We start from the raw sequence: 24,260 nt of genomic DNA on the forward strand, positions 1-24,260 counted from the left end.
CACTGAGGGGGCCCGACATGGCGCTCGATCCAGGACGCTGGGATCATGACCTGAACTGAAGGCAGACGCTTAACCGACTGAGCCACCCAGGCGTCCCTCAAAGTTATCTTCTTAATGTTGGTCTTACTTGGGCACTCATCAGAAATTTCAATCCCTTCCCAATGTTTCATATCCCCCTTCCTTGCTGTAATCCTTAATTTATCATTATCTTAAATGTGTGTATTTAAAATACTTAAACCTTGTTTATTGTCTGTATCGCCCCCTTACAATGCATGTGTAATGAGAGCAACATTTTCAATATTTTTATTCACTGTATCTCCTGAACCTAGAACACAGTTGATGCTCAGTAAATATTTTTGAATGATTAAATGAAGGCATGAAGTGAAATAAGGTTGGGGAGACCTGTCTTTCATTAGTTTTTTTTTCTTATACTACCCTTTCTTGTTGTTGTTGAGGTATACTCCATAAGATAAAATGCACAGATCTTAATAGTACAGTTTTATAAATGTCAATAAAAGTATATTCATGAAATAATAACTCCAGTTAAGATATAGAACATTCCTCTCACTTTAAAAGGCTTCCTCATGTCCTTTCCTGTCATTTCTCCAGTCTCTAGAAGCACTTGCTATTCTCATTTCTGTTACCATAGATAAGATTTTCCTACTTTAGAATATCATGTATATGGAATCATATAGCATACATGTTTTTCTTATTTCCTGTTCTCGCTCAACATAATATTTTTGAGATTTATCCATGTTGAGGCATGAATCAAAAATGCATTCCTTTTTACTACTGAGTAGTAGTCTATTGTACAAATACATCACAATTTGTTCATTTGTTTATGGATAAAGCTGATATTAACATTCTTATATAAATCTTTTTGTGGATATTCATTTTATGAAGGTTTTTATTTCTCTTGAATAAATACTTAGAAGTGGAATTGCTGGGTCATAAGGTAATGTATTAACTGTTTAAGAAAGTGCCTAATGGTTATTCGAAGTGGTTTACCATTTAAAATTCCCCCAACAATGTATGAAACATACCAGTTAAAGTTTTTTGTTTTATTTTACTTTGTTTGAAAGTTTGTTGATTTATAAGTATTCTTCCTAAAAGGCAGTGTGTTAGGGAGAAAGAATAAAGACTCTAGAATTAGTCTATGGAAAAATGTTTTAAGTATTAAAGCAGTCTTGCTGTCTGAGAACCATTCTCTATATACATACATATATGGAGAATATATATACAAATATGCATTTGTGCGTGTGTGCGTGTGTATGTGTGTATGCCTCAATATCTCAGACAGAACTATATATGCAGTTTTTCCTCTGTGCAGTATTTACCTAATTTATGAGGATTAGAATTGGCATGTAGTTTACCGGTTTGAGATGGTGACATAGGGGGCTCAACTCAGCTATTCTCATGGACACACCAAGTCTACAGCCACATATGGAAACATTCCCTTTGAAAGAAATACGGAAACAAGCTGAGTGACTCCTACTCATTGGTAAATGAGATAAAATTCATCAAAAAAGATTAGGAGAGGCTGAGAAACAGTCTTACCATAAAAACTAACTCCTGGTTAGCAACATACCTGGGAGGGAAGGAACAACTCCCAGCTTCTTCCTGAAAAGAAAAGGTTTTGGATCCCACATCTGGTGCCCCAACTTCTAAGACTTCCATTTGAGGGATGTGCCCCCAAAACATCCTGCTTTAAAAGAAAATAGGGCTTGTGTTCATGAGACCCACAAGGCTATAGTGAACTCAGAGGCAGCTCTTGAAGGGCTTTTGTTGACTCACTGTAGCTAATCCCCCAGGACCAAGCACACAGGTAGCAGACTGAAATGTACCCAGTCTTTCCATGAAAGAGTCCCTCTTAAAAGCTTCAGTCTGGGGGGCAGGCTTCTAATTTAAGACCTATCTAGGGGCCAACTGCAGTAGTCTCCAGAGACCACAGAGGCTAGCAGGCACTATCTTCCTGCTCATCCTCTGCCCTGCACCAGGTCTTCACTATCTCAGAAGGGAGCTCACGCACACATCTGGCACCAAGGTTTTTGCAGCAACTGACCAGGGATGCCCCTTGATTGCCTGGCTCTTGTGGCCAGCATGGCTTGCATTCATGAGTACACAGGACTGTAACAAACAGAAACAGTTTTTAACCAGTAATCCTCCAGGGCATGGACAGAGGCAGCAGACAGCAATGCCTAGACTTTTTGTGAAAGAGGCCTGTTTGCATATTATAGTACTGCAGTCTGAGGGGCAGGCTTTTTTTTTTTTTTTAACACAAATCAAGGAGCAAACTGCATTACTCTCCAGAGAATGGGGAGGCTGATGGGTGCCATCTTCACACTTACTCTCTGCATTGTGCCATATCACTGGTGGATCCATGAAAGGAGCTTGTGCACACATCTGGCAGCCCAGCTTTTGTGGCTGTTGTACAGGGACATGTATGATGATAGCCTGGCTCTGGTGGCCAGCAGGGCTTGTGTTCATGGGTTCAGTGGGAAGGTAGCAAAGAAACAGTTCTTAAGTGGCTGTCACCCCAGTGCGGACAGATATACCAATCCCCAATCTTTTCGTGAAAGAGATATATTTACTCACTTCGATAGCTGCTGCCTGAAGATCCAGCTCTTTTTTAAAAATTTTTTATTGTTATGTTAATCACCATACATTACATCATTAGTTCTTGATGTAGTGTTCCATGATTCATTGTTTGTGCATAACACCCAGTGCTCCACGCAGAATGTGCCCTCTTTAATACCCATCACCAGGATAACCCATCCCCCCACCCCCCTCCCCTCTAGAACCCTCAGTTTGTTTTTGAGAGTCCATCGTCTCTCGTAGTTCATCTCCCCCTCCAACTTACTCCCCTTCATTCTTCCCCTCCTGCTATCTTCTTCTTTTTCTTTTTTTTTTAAATATGTTGCATTATTTGTTTTGGAAGTACAGATCTGTGATTCAACAGTCTTGCACAATTCACAGCGCTCACCATAGCACATACCCTCCCCAATGTTTATCACCCAGCCACCCCATCCCTCCCAACTCCATCACTCCAGCAACCCTCAGTTTGTTTCTTGAGATTAAGAATTCCTCATATCAGTGAGGTCATATGATACATGTCTTTCTCTGATTGACTTATTTCACTCAGCATAACACCCTCCAGTTCCATCCACATCGTTGCAAATGGCAAGATCTCATTCCTTTTGATGGCTGCATAATATTCCATTATACCACATCTTCTTTATCCATTCATCTGTCGATGGACATCTTGGCTCTTTCCACAGTTTGGATATTGTGGACATTACTGCTATAAACATTGGGGTGCACGTACCCCTTCAGATCCCTACATTTGTATCTTTGTGGTAAATACCCAGTAGCGCAATTGCTGGATCGTATGCTAGCTCTATTTTCAACTGTTTGAGGAATCTCCATACTGTTTTCCAGAGTGGTTGCACCAGCTTGCATTCCCACCAACAGTGTAGGAGGGTTCCCCTTTCTCCGCATCCCCGCCAGCATCTATCGTTTCCTGACTTGTTCATTTTAGCCATTCTGACTGGTGTGAGGTGGTATCTCATTGAGGTTTTGATTTGGATTTCCCTGATGCCGAGTGATGTTGAGCACTTTTTCATGTGTCTGTTGGCCATTTGGATGTCTTCTTTGGAAAAATGTCTGTTCATGTCTTCTGCCCATTTCTTGATTGGATTATTTGTTCTTTGGGTGTTGAGTTTGATAAGTTCTTTATAGATTTTGGATACTAGCCCTTTGTCTGATATGTCATTGGCAATTATTTTCTCCCATTCTGTCGGCTGTCTTTTGGTTTTGTGGACTGTTTCTTTTGCTGTGCAAAAGCTTTTTATCTTGATGAAATCCCAATAGTTCATTTTTGCCCTTGCTTCCCTTGCCTGTGGCGATGTTTCTAGGAAGAAGTTGCTGCGGCTGAGGTCGAAGAGGTTGCTACCTGTGTTCTCCTTTAGGATGTTGATGGATTCCTGTCTCACACTTAGGTCTTTGAACCATTTGGAGTCTATTTTTCTGTGTGGTGCAAGGATATGGTCCAGTTTCATTCTGCATGGGGCTGTCCAATTCTCCCAACACCATTTGTTGAAGAGACTGTCTTTTTTCCATTGGACATTCTTTCCTGCTTTGTCAAAGATGAGTTGACCATAGAGTTGAGGGTCCATTTCTGGGCTCTCGATTCTGTTCCATTGATCTATGTGTCTGTTTTTGTGCCAGTACCATACTGTCTTGATGATGACAGCTTTGTAATAGAGCTGGAAGTATGGAATTGTGATGCCGCCTGCTTTGCTTTTCTTTTTCAATATTCCTCTGGCTATTCGGGGTCTCTTCTGGTTCCATACAAATTTTAGGATTATTTGTTCCATTTCTTTGAAAAAAGTGGATGGTATTTGGATGGGGATTGCATTGAATGTGTAGATTGCTCTAGGTAGCATCGACATCTTCACAATGTTTGTTCTTCCAATCCATGAGCATGGAACGTTTTTCCATTTCTTTGTGTCTTCTTCCATTTCTTTCATGAGTACTTTATAGTTTTCTGAGTACAGATCCTTTGCCTCTTTGGTTAGATTTATTCCTAGGTATCTTATGGTTTTGGGTGCAGTTGTAAATGGGATCAACTCCTTGATTTGTCTCTCTTCTGTCTTGTTGTTGGTGTATAGGAATGCCACTGATTTCTGTGCATTGATTTTATATCCTGCTACTTTACTTAATTCCTGGATGAGTTCTAGCAGTTTTGGGGTGGAGTCTTTTGGGTTTTCCACATACAGTATCATATCATCTGCAAAGAGTGAGAGTTTGACTTCCTCTTTGCCGATTTGGATGCCTTTGATTTCTTTTTGTTGTCTGATTGCTGTAACTAGGACTTCTAATACTATGTTGAATAGCAGTGGTGATAGTGGACATCCCTGCCGCGTTCCTGACCTTAGGGGAAAGGCTCTCAGCTTTTCCCCATTGAGAATGATATTGGCTGTAGGTTTTTCATAGATGACTTTTATGATATTGAGGTAGGTACCCTCTATCCCTATACTCTGAAGAGTTTTGATCAAGAAAGGATGCTGTACTTTGTCAAATGCTTTTCCTACATCTATTGAGAGGATCATATGAGTCTTGTTCTTTCTTTTGTTAATGTATTGTATCACGTTGATTGATTTGCGGATGTTGAACCAGCCTTGCAGCCCAGGGATAAATCCCACTTGGTCATGGTGAATAATCCTTTTAATGTATTGTTGGATCCTATTGGCTAGTATTTTGGTGAGAATTTTTGCATCCATGTTCATCAAGGATATTGGTCTGTAATTCTCCTTTTTGATGGGGTCTTTGGTTTGGGGATCAAGGTAATGCTGGCCTCATAAAACAAGTTTGGAAGTTTTCCTTCCATTTCTATTTTTTGGAACAGTTTCAGGACAATAGGTATTAATTCTTCTTTAAATGTCTGATAGAATTCCCCTGGGAAGCCATCTGGCCTGGGGCTTTTGTTTGTTGGGAGATTTTTGATGACTGCTTGAATTTCCTTAGTGGTTATAGGTCTGTTCAGGTTTTGTATTTCTTCCTGGTTCAATTTTGGTAGTTGATACATCTCTAGGAATGCACCCATTTCTTCCAGGTTATCTAATTTGCTGGCATAGAGTTGCTCATAATATGTTCTTATAATTGTTGGTATCACTTTGGTGTTGGTTGTGATCTCTCCTCTTTCATTCATGATTTTTTTGATTTGGGTCATTTCTCTTTTCTTTTTGATAAGTCTGGCCAGGGGTTTATCAATCTTGTTAATTCTTTCAAAGAACCAGCTCCTAGTTTTGTTGATCTGTTCTACTGTTCTTTTGGTTTCTATTTCATTGATTTCTGCTCTGATCTTTATTATTTCTCTTCTCCTGCTGGGTTTAGGCTTACTTGCTGTTCTTTCTCCAGCTCCTTTAGGGGTAGGGTTAGGTTGTGTATTTGAGACCTTTCTTGTTTCTTGAGAAAGGCTTGTATTGCTATATACTTTCTTCTCAGGACTGCCTTTGCTGTATCCCAAAGATTTTGAACAGTTGTGTTTTCTTTTTCATTGGTTTCCATGAATTTTTTAAATTCTTCTTTAATTTCCTGGTTGACCCATTCATTCTTTAGTAGGATGTGCTCTTTAGCCTCCATGTATTTGAGTTCTTTCCGACTTTCCTCTTGTGATTGAGTTCTAGTTTCAAAGCATTGTGGTCTGAAAATAGGCAGGGAATCATCCCAGTCTTTTGGTACCGGTTGAGACCTGATTTGTGACCTAGGATGTGATCAATTCTGGAGAATGTTCCATGGGCACTAGAGAAGAATGTGTATTCTGTTGCTTTGGGATGGAATGTTCTGAATATGTCTGTGAAGTCCATTTGGTCCAGTGTTTCATTTAAAGTCTTTATTTCCTTGTTGATCTTTTGCTTAGATGGTCTGTCCATTTCAGTCAAGGGGGTGTTAAAGTCCCCTACTGTTATTGTATTGCTGTCAATGTGTTCCTTCGCTTTTGTTATTAATTGCCTTATATAATTGGCTGCTCCCATGTTCGGGGCATAGATATTTACAATTGCTAGATTTTTTTGTTGGATAGACCCTTTAAGTAGGATATAGTGTCCTTCCTCATCTCTTATTACAGTCTTTGTTTTAAAATCTAAGTTTTCTGATATAAGGATTGCCACCCCAGTTTTCTTTTGGTGTCCGTTAGCATGGTAAATGGTTTTCCACCCCCTCACTTTCAGTCTGAGGGTGTCTTTGGGTCTAAAATGAGTTTCTTGCAGACAGCATATCGATGGGTCTTGTTTTTTAATCCTATCTGATAGCCTGTGTCTTTTGATTGGGGCATTTAGCCCATTTACATTCAGGGTAATTATTGAAAGGTATGAATTTAGTGCCATTGTATTGCCTGTAAGGTGACTGTTACTGTATATTGTCTCTGTTCCTTTTTGATCTGTGCTGCTTTTAGGCTCTCTTTGCTTAGAGGACCCCTTTCAATATTTCTTGGAGGGCTGGTTTCGTGTTTGCAAATTCCTTTAGTTTTGTTTGTCCCGGAAGCTTTTTATCTCTCCTTCAATTTTCAGTGAGAGCCTAGCTGGATATAGTATTCTTGGCTGCATATTTTTCTCGTTTAGTGCTCTGAAGACATCATGCCAGTTCTTTCTGGCCTGCCAGGTCTCTGTGGATAGGTCTGTTGCCAATCTAATATTTCTACCATTGTAGGTTACATATCTCTTCTCCCGAGCTGCTTTCAGGAGTTGTAAGTTTTACTATTAGATGTCGGGGTGTTGACTTATTTTTAATGATTTTGAGAGGGGTTCTCTGTGCCTCCTGGATTTTGATGCCTGTTTCCTTCCTCACATTAGGGAAGTTCTCTCTATAATTTGCTCCAGTATACCTTCTGCCCCTCTCTCTCTTTCTTCTTCTTCTGGGATCCCAATTATTCTAATGTTGTTTCATCTTATCGTATCGCTTATCTCTCGAATTCTGCCCTTGTGATCCTGTAGTTGTTTCTCTCTCTTTTTCTCAGCCTCTTTATTTTCCATCATTTGGTCTTTTATATCGCTGATTCTCTCTTCTGCCTCATTTATCCTAGGAGTTAGTGCCCCCAGTTTTGATTGCACCTCATTAATAGCCTTTTTGATTTCGACTTGGTTAGATCTTAGTTCTTTTATTTCTCCAGAAAGGGTTTCTCTAATAACTTCCACGCTTTTTTCAAGCCCAGCTAGTATCTTTAAAGTCATGATTCTGAACTCTAGGTCTGACATCGTACTAATGTCCGTATTGAGTAGGTCCCTGGCTGACGGTACTATCTCTTGTTCTTTTTGCTGAGGTGATTTTTTTCGTCTTGTCATTTTGTCCAGAGGAGAAGAGATGAATGAGAGAACAAAATGCTAACAGGTTAACAACGTCCCCAGCAAATATACTCTAAACAAATCAGAAAAGACCTGTAACCAGGGGAAAAGAAAGGGAAAGAAAGAAAAAAGAAAGAGAAAGAAAAAAAAACAAAAAGAAAAAGATAAAAACAAAAACAGAACAATACAAAAAAAACAATATGATCAGGTAATGCATAGATCAGTGCCACACACTAGATTTTGGGCGTATTTTGGTGTGTTAGAAAAAAGTGCCTCCTAAAATTTTAAAGGAAGAAAGACTTATATATGTACAAAATAAGAGTTGATACAATGAAGGGATGGAATATGACTGTAAAGATGAAAATTATAAAAGATTTTATAAAAGGGATTGATAAGATAAGAAATTGTTTGAAAAAAGAAAAGATTAAAAAAAAAGAAACGAAAAAGAAAAACGAAAGAGAAAAAAGGTAGAGAATGTGATGAGGCAGGAGACTAGAACAAAGCCATACACTAGTGATTTAGGGTATATTTTGATCTGTTAGAAGAAACTGTATCTCAAAGTTTTAAAGAGAGAACAATTTATATATATATGCCAAAATAAGGGTAACTACTATGAAGGGATAAAATATGACTCTAAAAATGAAAAATAAAAAATGTTTTTTTAAAAAAAGGGATTGATAAGATGGTTGAAAAAGGGAAAAAAATTAAAAAAAGTTAAAAAAATTAACTTTGAAAAACTAATGAATCATGGTAAAAAAAGCCATGAATTCTATGTGCAGTATTTCCCTAGCGCTGGAGTTCTCCTGCTCTCCTTGATGGGTAAACTTGGTCCTGGCTTGCTGGCTGTTTGTGCTGATCTTCTGGGGGACGGGCCTGTTGCCGTGGTTCCCAAATGTCTTTGCTGGAGGCGGAATTGCCCCTCCCTTGTCGGTCCGGGTTAAGCAAGCTGCTAGGGTTTGCTCTCAGGAGCTTTTGTTCCCTCCAAGCTCTGGTACAGCTTTGGAGGACCAGGGTGAAAATGGTGGCCTCCCAATCTCCACTTGGAGGAGCTGAGAACTCGGGACCCTGCTTCTCTGTTTGCCTCCAGAGAAAAGCAATCACTCCGGTCTCCCTGGTCTCCGGTCGCACTGCGTGCTCACCTGGCCTGTGACCGAGCGTTTCTATCTGTGGCACTCGACCCTGTGTGGAGTCTCCAAACCCAGAAGATCGCTGCGATGCGCTTCTGCGCCGCTCCTCCCGGGGGATGGAGGGGAGTCTCCCCGGCTCTGCCGCTTGTTGGGTCCCTGCTGGAGGAGCAGTGGCCCGACTGGGCTGCAGATCACAGTTTATGGCCACCCGGAGCTGAGAGCCCGCGCCTCGGCTCCGTCTCTGCAGCCGGCTTCCCCGCTCTAATACCTGGGAGCTCTGCTGCACTCAGGCACCCCCGGTCTTTCTGTGACCCTCGAGGGTCCTGAGACCACACTGTCCTGCGAGTGTTCCACACTGTCCCGCGAGTGTTCCACCCCCCGCTTAGCCACTGGAGCGATGTCCCTCCACGGTGCCGGCTTCTAAAAGTTCCGATTTTGTGCTTTGCGGCTCTGTCGCTTGCCAGAAGCGGCCGACGGAGGCCCCCTCCCCCGCCGTCTATCCTCCCGAATATTGCCTCGGATTTACTTCTCCGCATGTTCTACCTTCCAGTAAGTGGTCGCTTCTCCATTCAGAGAGTTGTTGCTACTCTCTTCTTAGGTCTCCTGTTGAGTTTGTAGGTATTCAGAATGGTTTGATCCCTATTCAGCTGAATTCCTGAGACCAGACGAAATCCAGGTCTCCTACTCCTCCGCCATCTTGCTCCGCCCCCTCCTCTCCCTGAAGATCCAGCTCTTAATCAGCCTACATCTGGCTGCTGAGATCCTCCCCTTTGGGTTACTGACAGTTTTTGGCACACCTTGAACTACTGGGAGCCACTAGGGCCAAAGAAGTGTGCTTGGATGATCATAAAAGTTTGAGAGACAACCAAGAGCTAGGGCAGGATTGAAAGATAAAGTTCATCTTCTACATAAGACCACTACATCAAGACTGGAAGGGGTAGCTGTTTCATCTAATGCCTAGCGACCAGCCCAGAGAGTCAAGGAAAATGAACAGAGTATATTCCAAGTGAAGGAAAATGATACAACCCCAGGAAGAGATCTTAATGAAACAGAGATAAGTGATTTATCTGATAAAGAGTTCAAAATAGGGGTGCCTGGGTGGGTGGCTCAGTTGATTAAGCATCTGCGTTCAGCTCAGGTCATGATCTCAGGGTCTTGGGATTGAGCCCTGTGTTGTCGGGTTCACTGCTCAGTGGGGAGTCTGTTTCTCCCTCTCCGTTTGCCCCTCCCCCCCACTCATGTCCACGCATGCACACGATCTCTCAAATAAAATCTTTAAAAAATATTTTTGTTAAAGTTCAAAATAATGGTCATAGAGATGCTCACTGAGGTCAGGACAGCAATGCATGGCAAAGTGAGGATTTCAGCAAAGAGATAGAAAATATAATAAAGTACCAAAGAGATATCAGAAGAGCCAAAGAATACAACAATTGAACTGAAAAATTCAATAGAGGTGTTCAGAAATGGACTAGATGAAGTAGAAGATAGAGAGCAGCAAACTTGATGACAGGGCAGTGGATTCATTGAGTTAGAGGGTCAAAAAGGACAAAGAATGAAAAAGTGAAGATAAGGAACTTATGGGACAACATCAAATCAATATTTACATTTTGAAGTTTCTCAGAGAAGAGAGAAAGGGGCAGAAAAGTTATTTGAAGAAATAGTGGCTAAAAGGGTCACCTAGGTGGCTCAGTTGATTAGGCGTCTGCCTTCAGCTTGGGTCATGATAATGAGGTCCTGGGATTGAGTCCTACATCAGGCTCCTTGCTCAGTGGGGAGTCTGCTTCTCCCTCTCCGTCTGTTCCTCTCCCCTGCTTGTGCTCTCTTTCTCTCTCATTCTCTCTCCCCCCCAAATAAATAAATAAATGAAAAATGTTAACAAAAAATACATAGTGGCTATAAACTTCCCAGACTTGGGGTGGGAAACAGACATCCAGACCGAGAGAGTTTTAAATAAGATAATCCAAAGAGACCCACACCAAGATACATAATAATCAGATTGCCAAAGTTAAAGATAAGGAGAGAATCTTAAAAGTAAAAAGAGAAAAACAACTTGTTATATACAAAGGACACCCCTCCCCCCATAGGACTGTAAGCAGATTTTTCAGCAGGTACTTTGTAGGCCAGAAGTGAGTGGCATGGTATATTCAAAGTGGTGAAAGAAAAACTGCCAACTAGTAATACTCTGCCTGGCACAACTGTTCTTCAGAATTGAAGAAGAGATAAAGAGTTTCTCAGACAACAAAAGATGAAGGATTTCATCACCAATAGATTGGCCTTACAAGAAATGTTAAAGGAACTTATTTTTTTGTCCCCCCAGCATTGCCATTTACTTTTTTGGGGAGAGGATAGGAGGAGGAGGGAGAGAAACAGTCCCAGGGAGTCTCTGGAGTGTATGAGACTGGTAATACAATGATGGGATGAGATGGAAGGTCCCCAGGATCCTTTTTGCTATTGGTTTCTAGACTCTGATGAAAATGATACGACATGTGTAATTCGCTAGCGTGTGGTGTTCAATAAACGTCAGTTGCCTTTTCTCGCTGGGCTCTCCACAGGCTATACCTAGGTATCTCCATCTTTCCCATTTCAGGGAATGAAGCTCACCTACAGAACGAGGGAACAAGAAGTGCAGTACAGTTTTGGTAATGCATTTGGCTAGCTGGCTTGGTGGCAGGGCCTCACTGTGTCCCCATCCTCCCCATGCAGCTCTGCTAGGGTGGGGCCGAGAGTTGAGGTTCCCAAGAGGCTTCCCTGAGGCCTAACCAGCTTGTCCTAGAAGATGCCATGTGGAGGGCTATGGGCTGCAGCTCTTTAGTGTACAGTCCTCTCTTCTTGACGATGATAATTGTAGGGAAAGAAGTGGACACACATGCTGATTTCGCAGGCAGTCTTCAGGATCTCAATAGCCTTGCTGTGCTCAGTGTCTTGGAAATCCACATCATTCACAGCTAGGACTTGGTCCCCTTCCTGAAGTCCGATGTGCATCCGAGTCAGGAATCACCTTGGAGATAAAGATGCCTAGCTGGGAGGGCTTTCCTCCTCGGATATTAAATCCCAACTGAGCTCCAGGGGGCTTCTTCAGTGTGACAATTCGGGGCAGAAACTGGGTCAACTCTTTGTAGTCTGGGTGATACACCCTCTCAAGAGGCAGAATCTATGCTGGGGGATTCTCATAGGCAGGCAGGAAGACCCAGGGGTAGTCATCAAAAGGAATCTGGCTGTCCATCTCGTAGGCCTCAGGAACCTCAGGCTCCACTCCTAAAGGAACTTCTTTAAGCTGAAATGATAGTTAATTAGTATAGGAAAACAAATGAAAGCATAAAACTCATCAGTAAAGGTAAATATATGATTAAATTCAGGATAATCTAATGTGTAATGGTGGTGGATTAATCATTTATAAATCTAATATGAAAATTAAAAAGACAAAAACAGTAAAAATAACTAGCAGCAGTTTTTTTTAATGGAAACACAAGGTTAAAAGATATAAATTATGACATTAAAAACAAAATGTAGGAGGGGAAGAGTAAAAATGTAGAACTTTAGAATGCATTCAAACTTAAGTTGTTATCAACTTAAAATAGACTGTTACAAATATGTTTTATGTATGCCTCATGGTAACCATAAAGCACAAATTTATAGTAGATACACAAAAAATAGAAAGGAATCTAAGTACACCACTAGAGAAGATCATCAAATCAGGAAGGAAGAGAGCAAGAGAAGAAGAAATGAACAAAAGGATTACAAAATAGCCAGAAGACAATTAACAAAATGGCAATAAGTGTATACCTGAATAATTACTTTAAATGTAAATGGACTAAATTCTCCAGTCAAAAGACAGAGTTGCTGAGTGGATACAAAAACAAGACCCAACTATATGCTGCCTACAAGAGACTCACTTCAGCTTTAGGGACACACACAGACTGAAAGTGAAGGGATAGAAAAAGATATTCCATGCAATGGAAGCAGAAAGCTGGGGTATAGAATCCACGACAAAGACTTTAAGAAGACACAAAGAAGGTCATTATATAATAATAAAGGCATGAATCTGACAAGAGAATATAATATTTGTAGGTACTTATCACCTAACATAGGGGCACCTAAATATATAACGCAAATATTAACAGGCCTAAAGGGAGAAATAGACAACAATGCAATAATAGTAGGGGACTTTAATACCCTGCTTCGTCAATGGATAGACTATTTAGACAAACATTGGCCTTTAAAGTTAACATATTAGAAGATGGACCTAACAGTACAGAACAGTCCATCCAAAAAGCAACAAAATATATATTCTTCTCAAGTGGACATGGGACATTTTCCAGGATAAATTACTTGGTTACAAATGTGTAGTAATTTTTTTGCCTTCTGACACACTCATCAGAGGAGTAGGGGAAAACTGAAAGAGCTCCATTCACAAGTGGCAGGCACCATTATCTCCTAATTCTAAATCACTAGGTGAATAAAAACTAACTGTATAGGCTCCTCACCTTGTCAGATTCTTTGCACAACATACCATGTGGCAAGTATGATAGCCTCATTTCTGTATGACTGAGAAATACTAAGTTTCTTTTGATAATCATTGGTTTAGTGTAATTACTGATACCTCCAACAACAATACCAGTAACAGAAAAAACAATATATGAAAGAGAAAGAATAGCCAAAATATGATTACACTTGTATAAGCCCTTCCATCATCATGTCAAAATCAAATTAACTCACCAGGTGCTCCCTCTTTTTGGTGTCATAGGCCCTAAGATGTGCCCTACTTTCTTCTTTGAGTAATAGCTATGATTGTAGTCTCATCCCTTGAGATTTTTCTCAGAAGTAGGACAGGTCCTCAGTTACTGTATATATTATACAGGTCTTTTTATAGCCCAGGTCCCATTACCAGCATTATATCCTGAAGCATCTTGAAGCTAGAATACTCCTGTTCAGTTGGGCAGTCCTCTAGGAAAGAGGTTTCAGTATGGTGGCTGAAGCCCCAGCTATCCACAGAGATGGTCATGCAACATATATGAAAATCACATTTTCTTGCCTGTCAAAGAATGTAGATTCAGACTACCTCATACTCTTTTTGAGATTTGCCATCCTTTTTTCTGCTTCTTTCTCCATTTTTAGCTGCATTACCTCGGATTACCGCTCGGGGGTAAAACAAGATCTCTATCTGTTGAGTAGCTTAGTAATAGTCAAACAAGATAATCTCAGTTGGCAATTGAAAGGGGAAAGAGAACTGGTTGGGAAAATTTAATTTGAGAAAACAGCATCTGAAACCACCGTGCTGTATACATAGAAAAAAGTTTATAATGTTGCATATACTAATTGTCAGGTGTCATGTATATTCTAAATACTGTAGAAGTTAGGAAGAGAGCTACACAGTGATGGACAAATGATAGCTCAGTCTTAAAGATAAGGTTAAGGAAGGAAGGAATAGACAAGAATACAGATAGGAAAATCAAAATGGGAATCATAGGGTTCATATGTATGTCATATGTTGGGAGACAAAATTAACTGTATAGTCAAGTGGATTAGGTTTGCAGAGGCCAGACTATAGATAGGCTTTGAATACTATGGAAGATTTTTCTTTTTTTCTTCCTTTTTTTTTTTTTTAAGATTTTTAAAAAAAAGATTTTATTTATTTATTTGAGAGAGAGAGAGCCAGAGAGGGAGTACAATCAGAGGGGAGGCTCAGAGGAAGAAGCAGACTCCCTGCTGAGCAGGGAGCCTAATGCAGTGCTCGATCCCAGGACCCTGGGATTATGACCTGAGCTGAAGGCTTAACCAACTGAGCCACCCAGGCACCCCCATGGAAGATTTTTCAATAGAAGTGAAATGGTTAAAACAGTCTTTTACAAAGATTAATCTGATATTGGTGGGTAGAATGGATCAAAAGAGGAAAATACAAAACACACAGAGAGTACTATAACACTATTATAATATTTCAGATATTTGGTACTGAGAATCTAAATGAGTCTAGTGACATGGAATGGAATAGATATGAATTAAAAAAAAAATCCCTAAGGTACAGTGATCAAAATTAGGTGACTGAATAGGAAAGGGATTAGAAGTTATGAAGGAGTGACTGAAAGATGATTAAAGTTTATGTCTGAATGAGTGGGAGAATGGTAGTTCTGTTACAGTAAACAAGGAAGCCTTTAAAATGTCTTTCATCTTAAATTTTCCTCTGGGTTCTTGTGATAGGAAGAATAATGGCTCCCTAATGATGTTCATATCCCAATCTCAAGAATTTATCAATATGTTTCCTTACATGACAAAAGCTACTTTGAAGATGATTAAGTTAAGGATGTTTAGATGGAGAAATTATGCTGCATTATCCAGATGGCCCCAATATAATCACAAGGGTCCTTATATGGGTTTGGCAAGAGGGTCAAATTTAGAGAGAAGGTGACTTGACAACAAAATCAGAGATGAAAGGGTTTGTAATGCAAGACCAGGCTCCGAAGATTGAGGACAGCCTCCAGAAGCCTGTAGCTTCCAGAAGCCAGTAAACATTTTTTCTCAAAGCCTCCATAAGTGAAGCAGCCCTGTTGACACCTTTTTTAGGACATCTGACCTCCAGTATTATAAGGTAATAAATTTGTGTTGCCTTAAGCTACTAAGTTTTGTGGTAATTTGTTATGGGAGTAATAGGAAACTAATACCATTCTCTCAGCCCTCCCACTTGGGTAATATCATCCATGCCAGTGGCTTCACTTACGACCCATATGATGACTATCAAAAATAAAATTCTAGACCCATGTTTCTAACCAATGGACAGCACATCCTGAAAATCTTACATTTGCCTCAAAAGTATTGGGTTCAATTTGTGTAAACTGTGAATAGAAATGTCTCTTAAATCTGACGTGTACCATTGCCACTATTCCCCCTGGAATTTAAAAAATTGTGGTAAAGAATACAGAACATAACATTTACTATCTTAACCTCCTTGAAACATGTTTCTCATTGTTAAGATGGATATAACGGTATCCACTTTTTAGGGTTGTTGAGAAGATTTAATGAGATAATGTAAGTTGCTTGGCTTACAATAAATAACTTGTTTGCTCTGAATGGGTAAGAGTTTTATGCTGGGAGTTCCAAATGATTTTGAGTGTTCTCCATTGGCCTCATTTCCCTAGTTTGAGAATTATGTCAGTTGAGTTTGTTGATAGTTAACTTTTGTATCTTATCTCTAGGTCTTAGGGTGAAAGAGAAGAAACCACCTGGAACAGACACCTCTATATCTGACTCAAAAGGCTGTGAATAATTTGACTAGAATCCTAGCCTTTTATTGGTTTCTTGGGCTTTTGAATGATAATTTAGTTCCTTGTGTAACACTTAGGGAGGCAGATAACTTTGATTATTAATTTACAGCATTTATAATTCACCAAAGCAACTTTTATACTTGATTTATTAAGTTAATTTTGTCCACAGAGCATAGCCATTTTTGTTAGTCATCAATAAACTGAAGGGGGAAAACAGCTAATTGGAATGAGGAAGCATTCCTTCCAGGCCTGGAAGGTGCTTTCAAAACCAAACTGTTAAATTCAATATAAAGTCGATATAAATGTAACTAGTAGAACATTTAGAACCTAGATATTACATAATGTATAATATTTTTACTTGATATTCTTTTCTGTTCAGGATTTTATAAAGGATACTGCATTACATGTAGTTGTCTGCTTAGGTTCCTCTTGGTGTGATAGTTTCTCAAGCATTCCTTGTTTTTGATGATTTTGACGATTTTCAAGAGTATTGTCAGGTTGTCCTTCAGTTAGGATTTGTCTGATGTTTTTCTCATGATTAGACTGGAATAATGGTTTTTTGGGAGGAAAACCACAGAGATAGATTACCATTTTCTTCACATGACAGCATTGTTGACACTGATCTTGACCACCTGGCTGGGATAAAGTTTAAGTTTTTCCATTGTAAAGTTACTCCCTCCCTCCCATTTATATACTGTACTCTTTGGAAGGGAGTCGTTATGTGCATCCCACACTTAGGGAGTAAGGAGTAACACTCCGTCTTTGTGAAGGCTGAGTATCTACATAAATTATTTGGAATTGTACATGGCGGGTTTGTCTCTTATTTGTGCATGTGTGTGTGTATCAGAACTCATGGATATTTATTTTATACTTCGGGTTATAATCCAGTAACTATTTATTTTGTTGCTTGAATGTCCCAGTTTTGACTATGGTCTTTCAGTGAACGACTGCATCCTTCTTACATATCCTTATCATTGTGTGTGTGTTTTGTATTTGAACACTTACATGCTCTCTGGCACTGCAAGGTGTTCCAGGCTAATCTTCAATATTGCCTGCCCCAATCCTAGAATCAGACATTACTCCAAGGAACCCTGGGGGAATAGTATTAGTAATAGTATTAGAAACTAAGATGTAGATGCATTGTTCTTGATTTTGATCTACTTCCCCCAAAACATACCATAATTTCACGCATCCATGATGCTTTCTCTGTACAGAGTATTCTCTACCTTTTTTCTGCCTGGAAACTCCCATTTCATCTTTCAAAAGCCTATTCAAGGACTACTTTAGTTCTTTGATTCTCTCTGAGTCATTTACTCTCTTTTAAAAATTCTTTTACACATTTTGCATACTGTTAAAGTTTTTTTTTGAAGTTTTTATGTGTAATATTAATTTCAGGTGTACGATATAGTGATTCAGCACTTCCATATATCTGGTGCCCATCACAATAAGGGCACTCCTTGATCCCCATCACCTATTTAACCCATTTCCCAATCACCTCCCTTCTGATAACCATCAGTTTTCTATAGTTAAGAGTTTGTTTCTTGGTTTGCCTTTCTTTTTTCCCCTTTGTTTATTTGTTTCTTAAATTCCACACATGGGTGAAATCATATGGTATTTGACTATCTCTGACTTATTTGCTTAGCATAATACTCTCTAGCTCCATCCATGTCTTTGCAAACGGTAAGATTTCATTCTTTTTGATGGCCGAGTAGTGTTCCATTGTATATATACCACATCTTCTTTATCCATTCATCAGTCAGTGGACACTTGGGCTGTTTCCATAATTTAGCTATTTTTTTTTTTAAGATTTTTTATTTTTTATTTGACAGAGAGAGTACAAGCAGGGGGAGCGGCAGGCAGAGGGAGAGGGAGAAGCAGGCTCCCTGCTTAGCAGGGTGCTTGATGTGGGGCTCGAGCCCAGGACATGACCTGAGCCGAAGGCAGACGCTTAACCATTTGAGCCACCCAGGCACCCCCATAATTTAGCTATTGTTGATAATGCTGCTATAAACATCGGTGTGTATGTATCCCTTTGAATTAGTATTTTTGTATTCTTTGGGTGAATACCTAGTAGTGTGACTGTTGGATCGGATATCCTCTTATAGTTTTGTTTGTTTACATGTGTATTTGCCCTGCTAGACAGTGAGCTTTTTCACGACAGTGGTTGGGTCATTTTCATTGTTTAAAAAAAACCTACAAAACAAAAAAACCCATTTGTTCTTTTTTTTTTTAAAAGATTTTATTTTTTTTATTTATTTGAGAGAGAGAATGAGATAGAGAGAGCATGAGAGGGGGAGGGTCAGAGGGAGAAGCAGACTCCCTGCTGAGCAGGGAGCCCGATGTGGGACTCGATCCCGGGACTCCAGGATCATGACCTGAGCCGAAGGCAGTCGCTTAACCAACTGAGCCACTCAGGCTCCCCAACCCATTTGTTCTTGAGAGGAAAAGAAGTAGTGGTGGTGATAATTAAAGGGGGACTTGGGTGAATGGTTTTTTCAAAATTAGAATTTAAAAGACAGGATACTGCTTACTATACTTAAGCTCTTTTGCTTTTCATACAACTGTCACTCAATGTCATTTGAAAAGGAAGACCCATTTTGTTGTCTTAATCAGAATATGGTAAAAAAGATAACAAATAGACCTCTAGGCATTTTAAGCAGGAAGGGGTTTGATACAGAGAATTAGATGCTAATGAAATCTTTGGCTGGGTTAGAGAAGAAAGGTCTTTGCTTTCAGGAAATAAGTGATTATAGGAATAGCTATAACTTCTGCCTGTGATCTTAACTATTTGCAGTTCTGAAGCCAGTGATTTGTAAGAGCTCACTTGGAGGCCATGGCAAACTTCATGTCTTCAGTCTGCTCAAGGTTTTATCTTTTGCTGTAAGGAAGGATTGATTTTTTTTTAAAAAGATTTTATTTATTTATTTGACAGATAGAGACACAGTGAGAGAGGGAACACAAGCAGGGGAAGTGGGAGAGGGAGAAGCAGGCTTCTCGCTGAGCAAGGAGTCCGATGTGGGGCTCAACCCCAGGACCCTGGGATCATGACCCGAGCCAAAGGCAGCTGCTTAACTGACTGAGCCATCCAGGTGCCCTGTTTTTATCATTTTTTGTTTAAAGCTGTGGTTAATGCTAATCAGGGATGGGTGCTATTGTTAAAGAATTTGTTTGAGTGTTTGAGTGGGAGATATGAACTAGATAGCAATATATGTATTTGTCAGTATGTATTTGTGTGTGTTTGAAGAAATTCTGTTTGTTTTCAAGGAAAGCCATACATGTTGTTCATTTTGATATCTTTAATTAAACTTTTGCTTTTTTGGTCACTTCTAGTGTGCTTCTGAAAGATTGCACGTAGTGATGATCTTGTGCTTGAGAATGGGTACCCACTGCTTTGTAAACAGTACTTACATAAGGCTCCAAGTCTTGAAGGACTTAAAATAGCTGTCACACACTCACTGGCTGCTTTCAGGGCCACGTTGGTGACTTTGTTAGCATCAGCTGTCTTTCTTTTTCTCCATGGCCTTGATGACCCCAGTGGCCGTTGTTTGCCTCATGTCATACACAGCAAAGTGACTAAGGGGCAGGCACTATGAGAAGCTTTCCAGCTGGGTCCTCATACTTAAGAGCTTTTTTTTTTTTTTAAAGATTTTATTTATTTATTTGAGAGAGAGAGAATGAGAGATAGAGAGCATGAGAGGGAGGAGGGTCAGAGGGAGAAGCAGACTCCCTGCCGAGCAGGAAGCCCGATGTGGGACTCGATCCCGGTACTCCAGGATCATGACCTGAGCCGAAGGCAGTCGCTTAACCGACTGAGCCACCCAGGCGCCCCCTCATACTTAAGAGCTTTGAGTTGTCTTCAGGCTTCTTGCCTGAGCTGCAGTTAGTCATCTTCTACAACTCAGCAAACTTGCAGGTGATATGGGCCATGTGGCAGTACTGTGATGTGACAGGAGTGGTTGTGATACGACAGGAGTGGTTGAGAATGGTTACCTGAGAGACAAAGGTACCCAAGGCAGGCTGTTTCTTGCAGCCTGTTGTCCCACCTGATGTTCTTCACTGAAGTGCTTTTCATGTTGATGCCCATGCTGTAGTTGGGCAGGGCCTGTGGTGCATGCATCTCTAGAGACTTGACCTCTGTGAGTGATGTTGCAGGGGGCAAAGGTCACTACCAATCTATACTTGACAAAGGCTGATTCCACTCAGCCCATGGGCTTGGTGTTGATGCCCCCAGTCTTGTAGATGACCTGCAAGGGCATGTTGGTAGGTCAGGCTTGGGGGGTGGGGGGAAGAGATAATGGAGTCCAGCACATCTAGCAGTGTCATGCTTGCCACATTCCCGTTTTTCCTTGTGGTCCTCCAATCTTTGAACCTGTGTGTCTTGTTGCTGGTAGTCAGCGTGTTGTCCCTGTGCCAGCCTGAGATGGTCACAAAGGCCATAACCTCAGAGTTACAATCAGTCTTGTCAACGTAGGCATTACCTCCTTGATGATATTCTCAAAGCACTCATACAAATAAGATAATTATAAAATTATAATTTTAATATAATATGCATTAAGATGAGAGAAAAATAATATAGGGAGAGAGTTGTTTTAATAATTAAACAAAGTCTATTTCAATATGTTGTGTTAGGAATTTGTTTATCTGGTTGCTAAGGAAACTTTTGACCTTTGTTTGACATTATTTCTTTTTTTTTTAAGATTTTATTCATTTGAGAGAGAGAGAGAGCGTGCGTGCACAGGTGGGTGGGGGGCAGAGGGATGGGGAGAAGCAGACTCCCCACTGAGCAGGGAGCCCAGTGTGCGGCTGTATCCCAGGATTCTGGCACCATGACCTGAGCAGAAGGCAGACGCTTAACTGACTGAGCCACCCAGGTGCCCTGACATTATTTCTTTAAAAGAAAAATTGACCCTTGAGTTTAAATAGAAAATCACTTTAGTAATGTTTAAAATCTCTCCATACCACTTACCTTTTTTAAAAAAGTGACAAATTTTTCAAAAACTTAGTGCTGTATAAAATTTGAATATTTTCCTCTTACCCAGTCACTTAATGGAGAGAGGAAAGCAATTGAAAGGCAGTATGAGTACATTTGCAAACTTAGAATTTTTTAAAAATCAAAAAACTAAAATTTGAAAATTTAAAATAAAAGTGTATACTCATACATGTATCATCTGAAATAGACCCCACTGTGTCAAATCAGACCTAATGCAATGGTATAGATATGATGACAATATAGTACATGCACTGAAAAAAATACATGAAACCAAAAAGGTGACATTACATGCAGCCATAAGATAGTCAATTTTTTTCTCTTCATTAATTTATTCATTTATTTAACATCTATGTGCTAGGCACCATGCTGAGTAGTTGGGGATACATTTTTCATTAAAATCTGCTGGTCATACAAACTAATATGAAGATTTGGAGGAAAAATCTGATAAACCAGGAGAAATTGAAGGTGTGAATGTCTTACAACCCATTAAGTTTACATATTTAAAATATATCTATACCAGAAAACATACTGTTGTTTTTTATAAAATGTACTGAAGTATAGATTCAGATTGGTAAGATTTATCTAGACTTTAAAAACACAAAATGATATTCTATTGTATCTGAATTCATATATATAATGTAAAAATATAAAACATGGTGGTGTAACTCTCAGACTGTTGGGGAAGGAAGAAGGAAAGGCTATAAAATAGAGAAAGATTAGGGACTTAAAGCATCTAAATTTTTCTCACTTAAAAAATGGATTTGAAATATTTATGACAAATAATAAAATTGTTAAATGTGGGTGGAGGGGTATACCAGAGTATGGAATGTTTTTCTTTTTATGTTCAAGAAATTTTATTATAAAAAGGAAAGAAAAATGGTGAATGATAGACTTGTAAATAGTGTGAAAGACTGAGCTAAAGACCCTCTCTGTTAATGCTTAATGAAACCAACAAAATAAAACAGCAATAACAACAAAAAATTAAACATGTTCAAACTAGAGAGCAAGAAAGCAGAGTTCTCAGATACTAGAACTCAAAAGGGAAATCACTGCCTTTGGAGTGGCCAGTTGCTGAACTCAAATGGGCTTTTGAACTTCATATAGATAACATTATTGCTGGATGCTGATCTCATGCCTGTAGTTGAAGGCTAAGACCTTAGACCTGTATAAGCAAGAAGTTGTAAAAGCCTGGTGTCTGTCTCTGAAATAATATCTGGTAAAATTCTACCCATAGATTCAGGGATGTGGTAAAGAAAGGGAGTTTGACTTAGGAACATGGGTGGAAAAGGCATCATCCTCAAAAAACTGGAACTACAAGATTGTATCAAAAGGTGTCTCTGAATTTAAATAAGAAATAAGAATAAGACAAATAAGAACTGGTCCAGAACTAATGAAATGCTTAAAGTTTCAGCCAAGGTAAATGCAAGAGACACTTTGTAAGGACACCACAAAAACCCAAAGCATGAAAATGAATCCTGCTGAAGATGAACTTAATGTCAGAAATTACATGCCACAGAGAAGCCACAATCACAGTCAGCAGATGCAAAAACTGAAGAACTAAGAACTTGAGAATTGATAACAATCTCAAAGAGACTTTGAAATGGATGTTTAAAATATGTGAAGCAACAGAGAATAGAATTCATAAGATAGAAACAGTATAGTGACAAATATAGAATGGATTTTTAAAAAGAATCCGTGGGTGCCTGACTGGCTTAGTTGGTAGAGCATACAACTCTTGATCTAAGGGTCATGAGTTCAAGCCCCACATTGCGTGTGGAGCCTACTTAAAAAATAAATAAATAAAATATTTAAATAAAAAAATAAAGAGAATCTGAAAGAAAGTCCTGAAAGAAAAAAAAACTGAATAGATGAGTAAATTAGAAAGCTACATAGTTAAAAAAAAAATGAAATAGGAGGTAGATTAGAGCAAATCATCACAGTAAAATATAGAGAGCATTTAAAAGATGACATAGAAGCTAGAATGAGATGCAGCTACATGACAAGTAGGAGATATGACAAGGGCGAATAGATTATGTGGGAGAGATAACACCCAAGTAAATAAAAGTGGAGGATGTCCCAGGTTTATAAAAATACCCTTAAACAGTCAAACACTATGCGAGAATAGCAAAATCAAGAATAACTGCTAAATTCTTTATAAATTTTGGATACTAGCCCTTTATCTGATAAGTCATTTGAAATGTCTTTGCCCGTTCTCTAGGTTGCCTTTTAGTTTTGTTGATTGTTTCCTTTTGCTGTGCAAAAGCTTTTTATTTGATTAAGTCACAATAGTTCATTTTTGCTTTTGTTTCCTTTGCCTTTGGAGACGTGTCTAGCCAGAATTTGCTATGGCCAATGTCAAAGAGGTTGTTGCCTGTGTTCTTCTCTAGGATTTTGATGGTTTCCTGTCGCACATTTAGGTCTTTCATCCATTTTGAATTTATTTTTGTGTATGGTGTAAGACAGTGGTCCAGTTTCTTTATTCTGCGTGTGGCTGTCCAATTTTCCAGCACCATTTATTGAAGAGACTATGTTTTTTCCGTTGGATATTCTTTCCTGCTTTGTTGAAGATTAGTTGACCATAGAGTTGAGAGTCCATTTCTGTGTTACCTACTCTGTTCCATTGATCTATGTGTCTTTGTGCCAGTACCATACTGTCTTGATGATTACAGCTTTGTAATACAGCTTGAAGTCTGGAATTGTGATGCCTCCAGCTTTGGTTTTCTTTTCAGCATTCCTTTGGCCATTTGGGGTCTTTTCTGGTTCCATACAAATTTTAGGATTATTTGTTCCAACTCTGTGAAAAATGCTGGTTGTATTTTGAGAGGGATTGCATTGAATGTGTAGATTGCTTTGGGTAGCATAGACATTTTAGCAATGTTTATTCTTCTAACCATGAGCATGGAATGTTTTTCCATTTCTTTGTGTCTTCTTTAATTTCTTTCACAAGTGTTTTATAGTTTTCATAGTACAAACTCAACACCCCCCCAAAAAAAATCCAGTCAAGAAATGGGCAGAAGACATGAACAGACATTTCTCCAAAGAAGAC

At 39.4% G+C, this 24,260-nt stretch overlaps 1 protein-coding gene and 1 pseudogene across 2 annotated transcripts in view; one reads left to right on the forward strand and one right to left on the reverse strand.

Moving 5' to 3' along the window:
- FAF1 (Fas associated factor 1) overlaps window positions 1-24,260 on the forward strand; it is a 489,058-nt gene that overhangs the window by 36,572 nt on the left and 428,226 nt on the right. The gene's annotated exons all lie outside the window — the stretch shown is intronic.
- Window positions 11,777-12,191, reverse strand: LOC114212050 (PDZ domain-containing protein 11 pseudogene; annotated as a pseudogene).

Source organism: Eumetopias jubatus, unplaced genomic scaffold, assembly GCF_037043125.1.
Source record: "Eumetopias jubatus isolate StellerSeaLion01/CBP00866 unplaced genomic scaffold, mEumJub1_p1.0 scaffold_4, whole genome shotgun sequence".
In the NCBI taxonomy this organism is placed as follows: domain Eukaryota; kingdom Metazoa; phylum Chordata; class Mammalia; order Carnivora; family Otariidae; genus Eumetopias; species Eumetopias jubatus.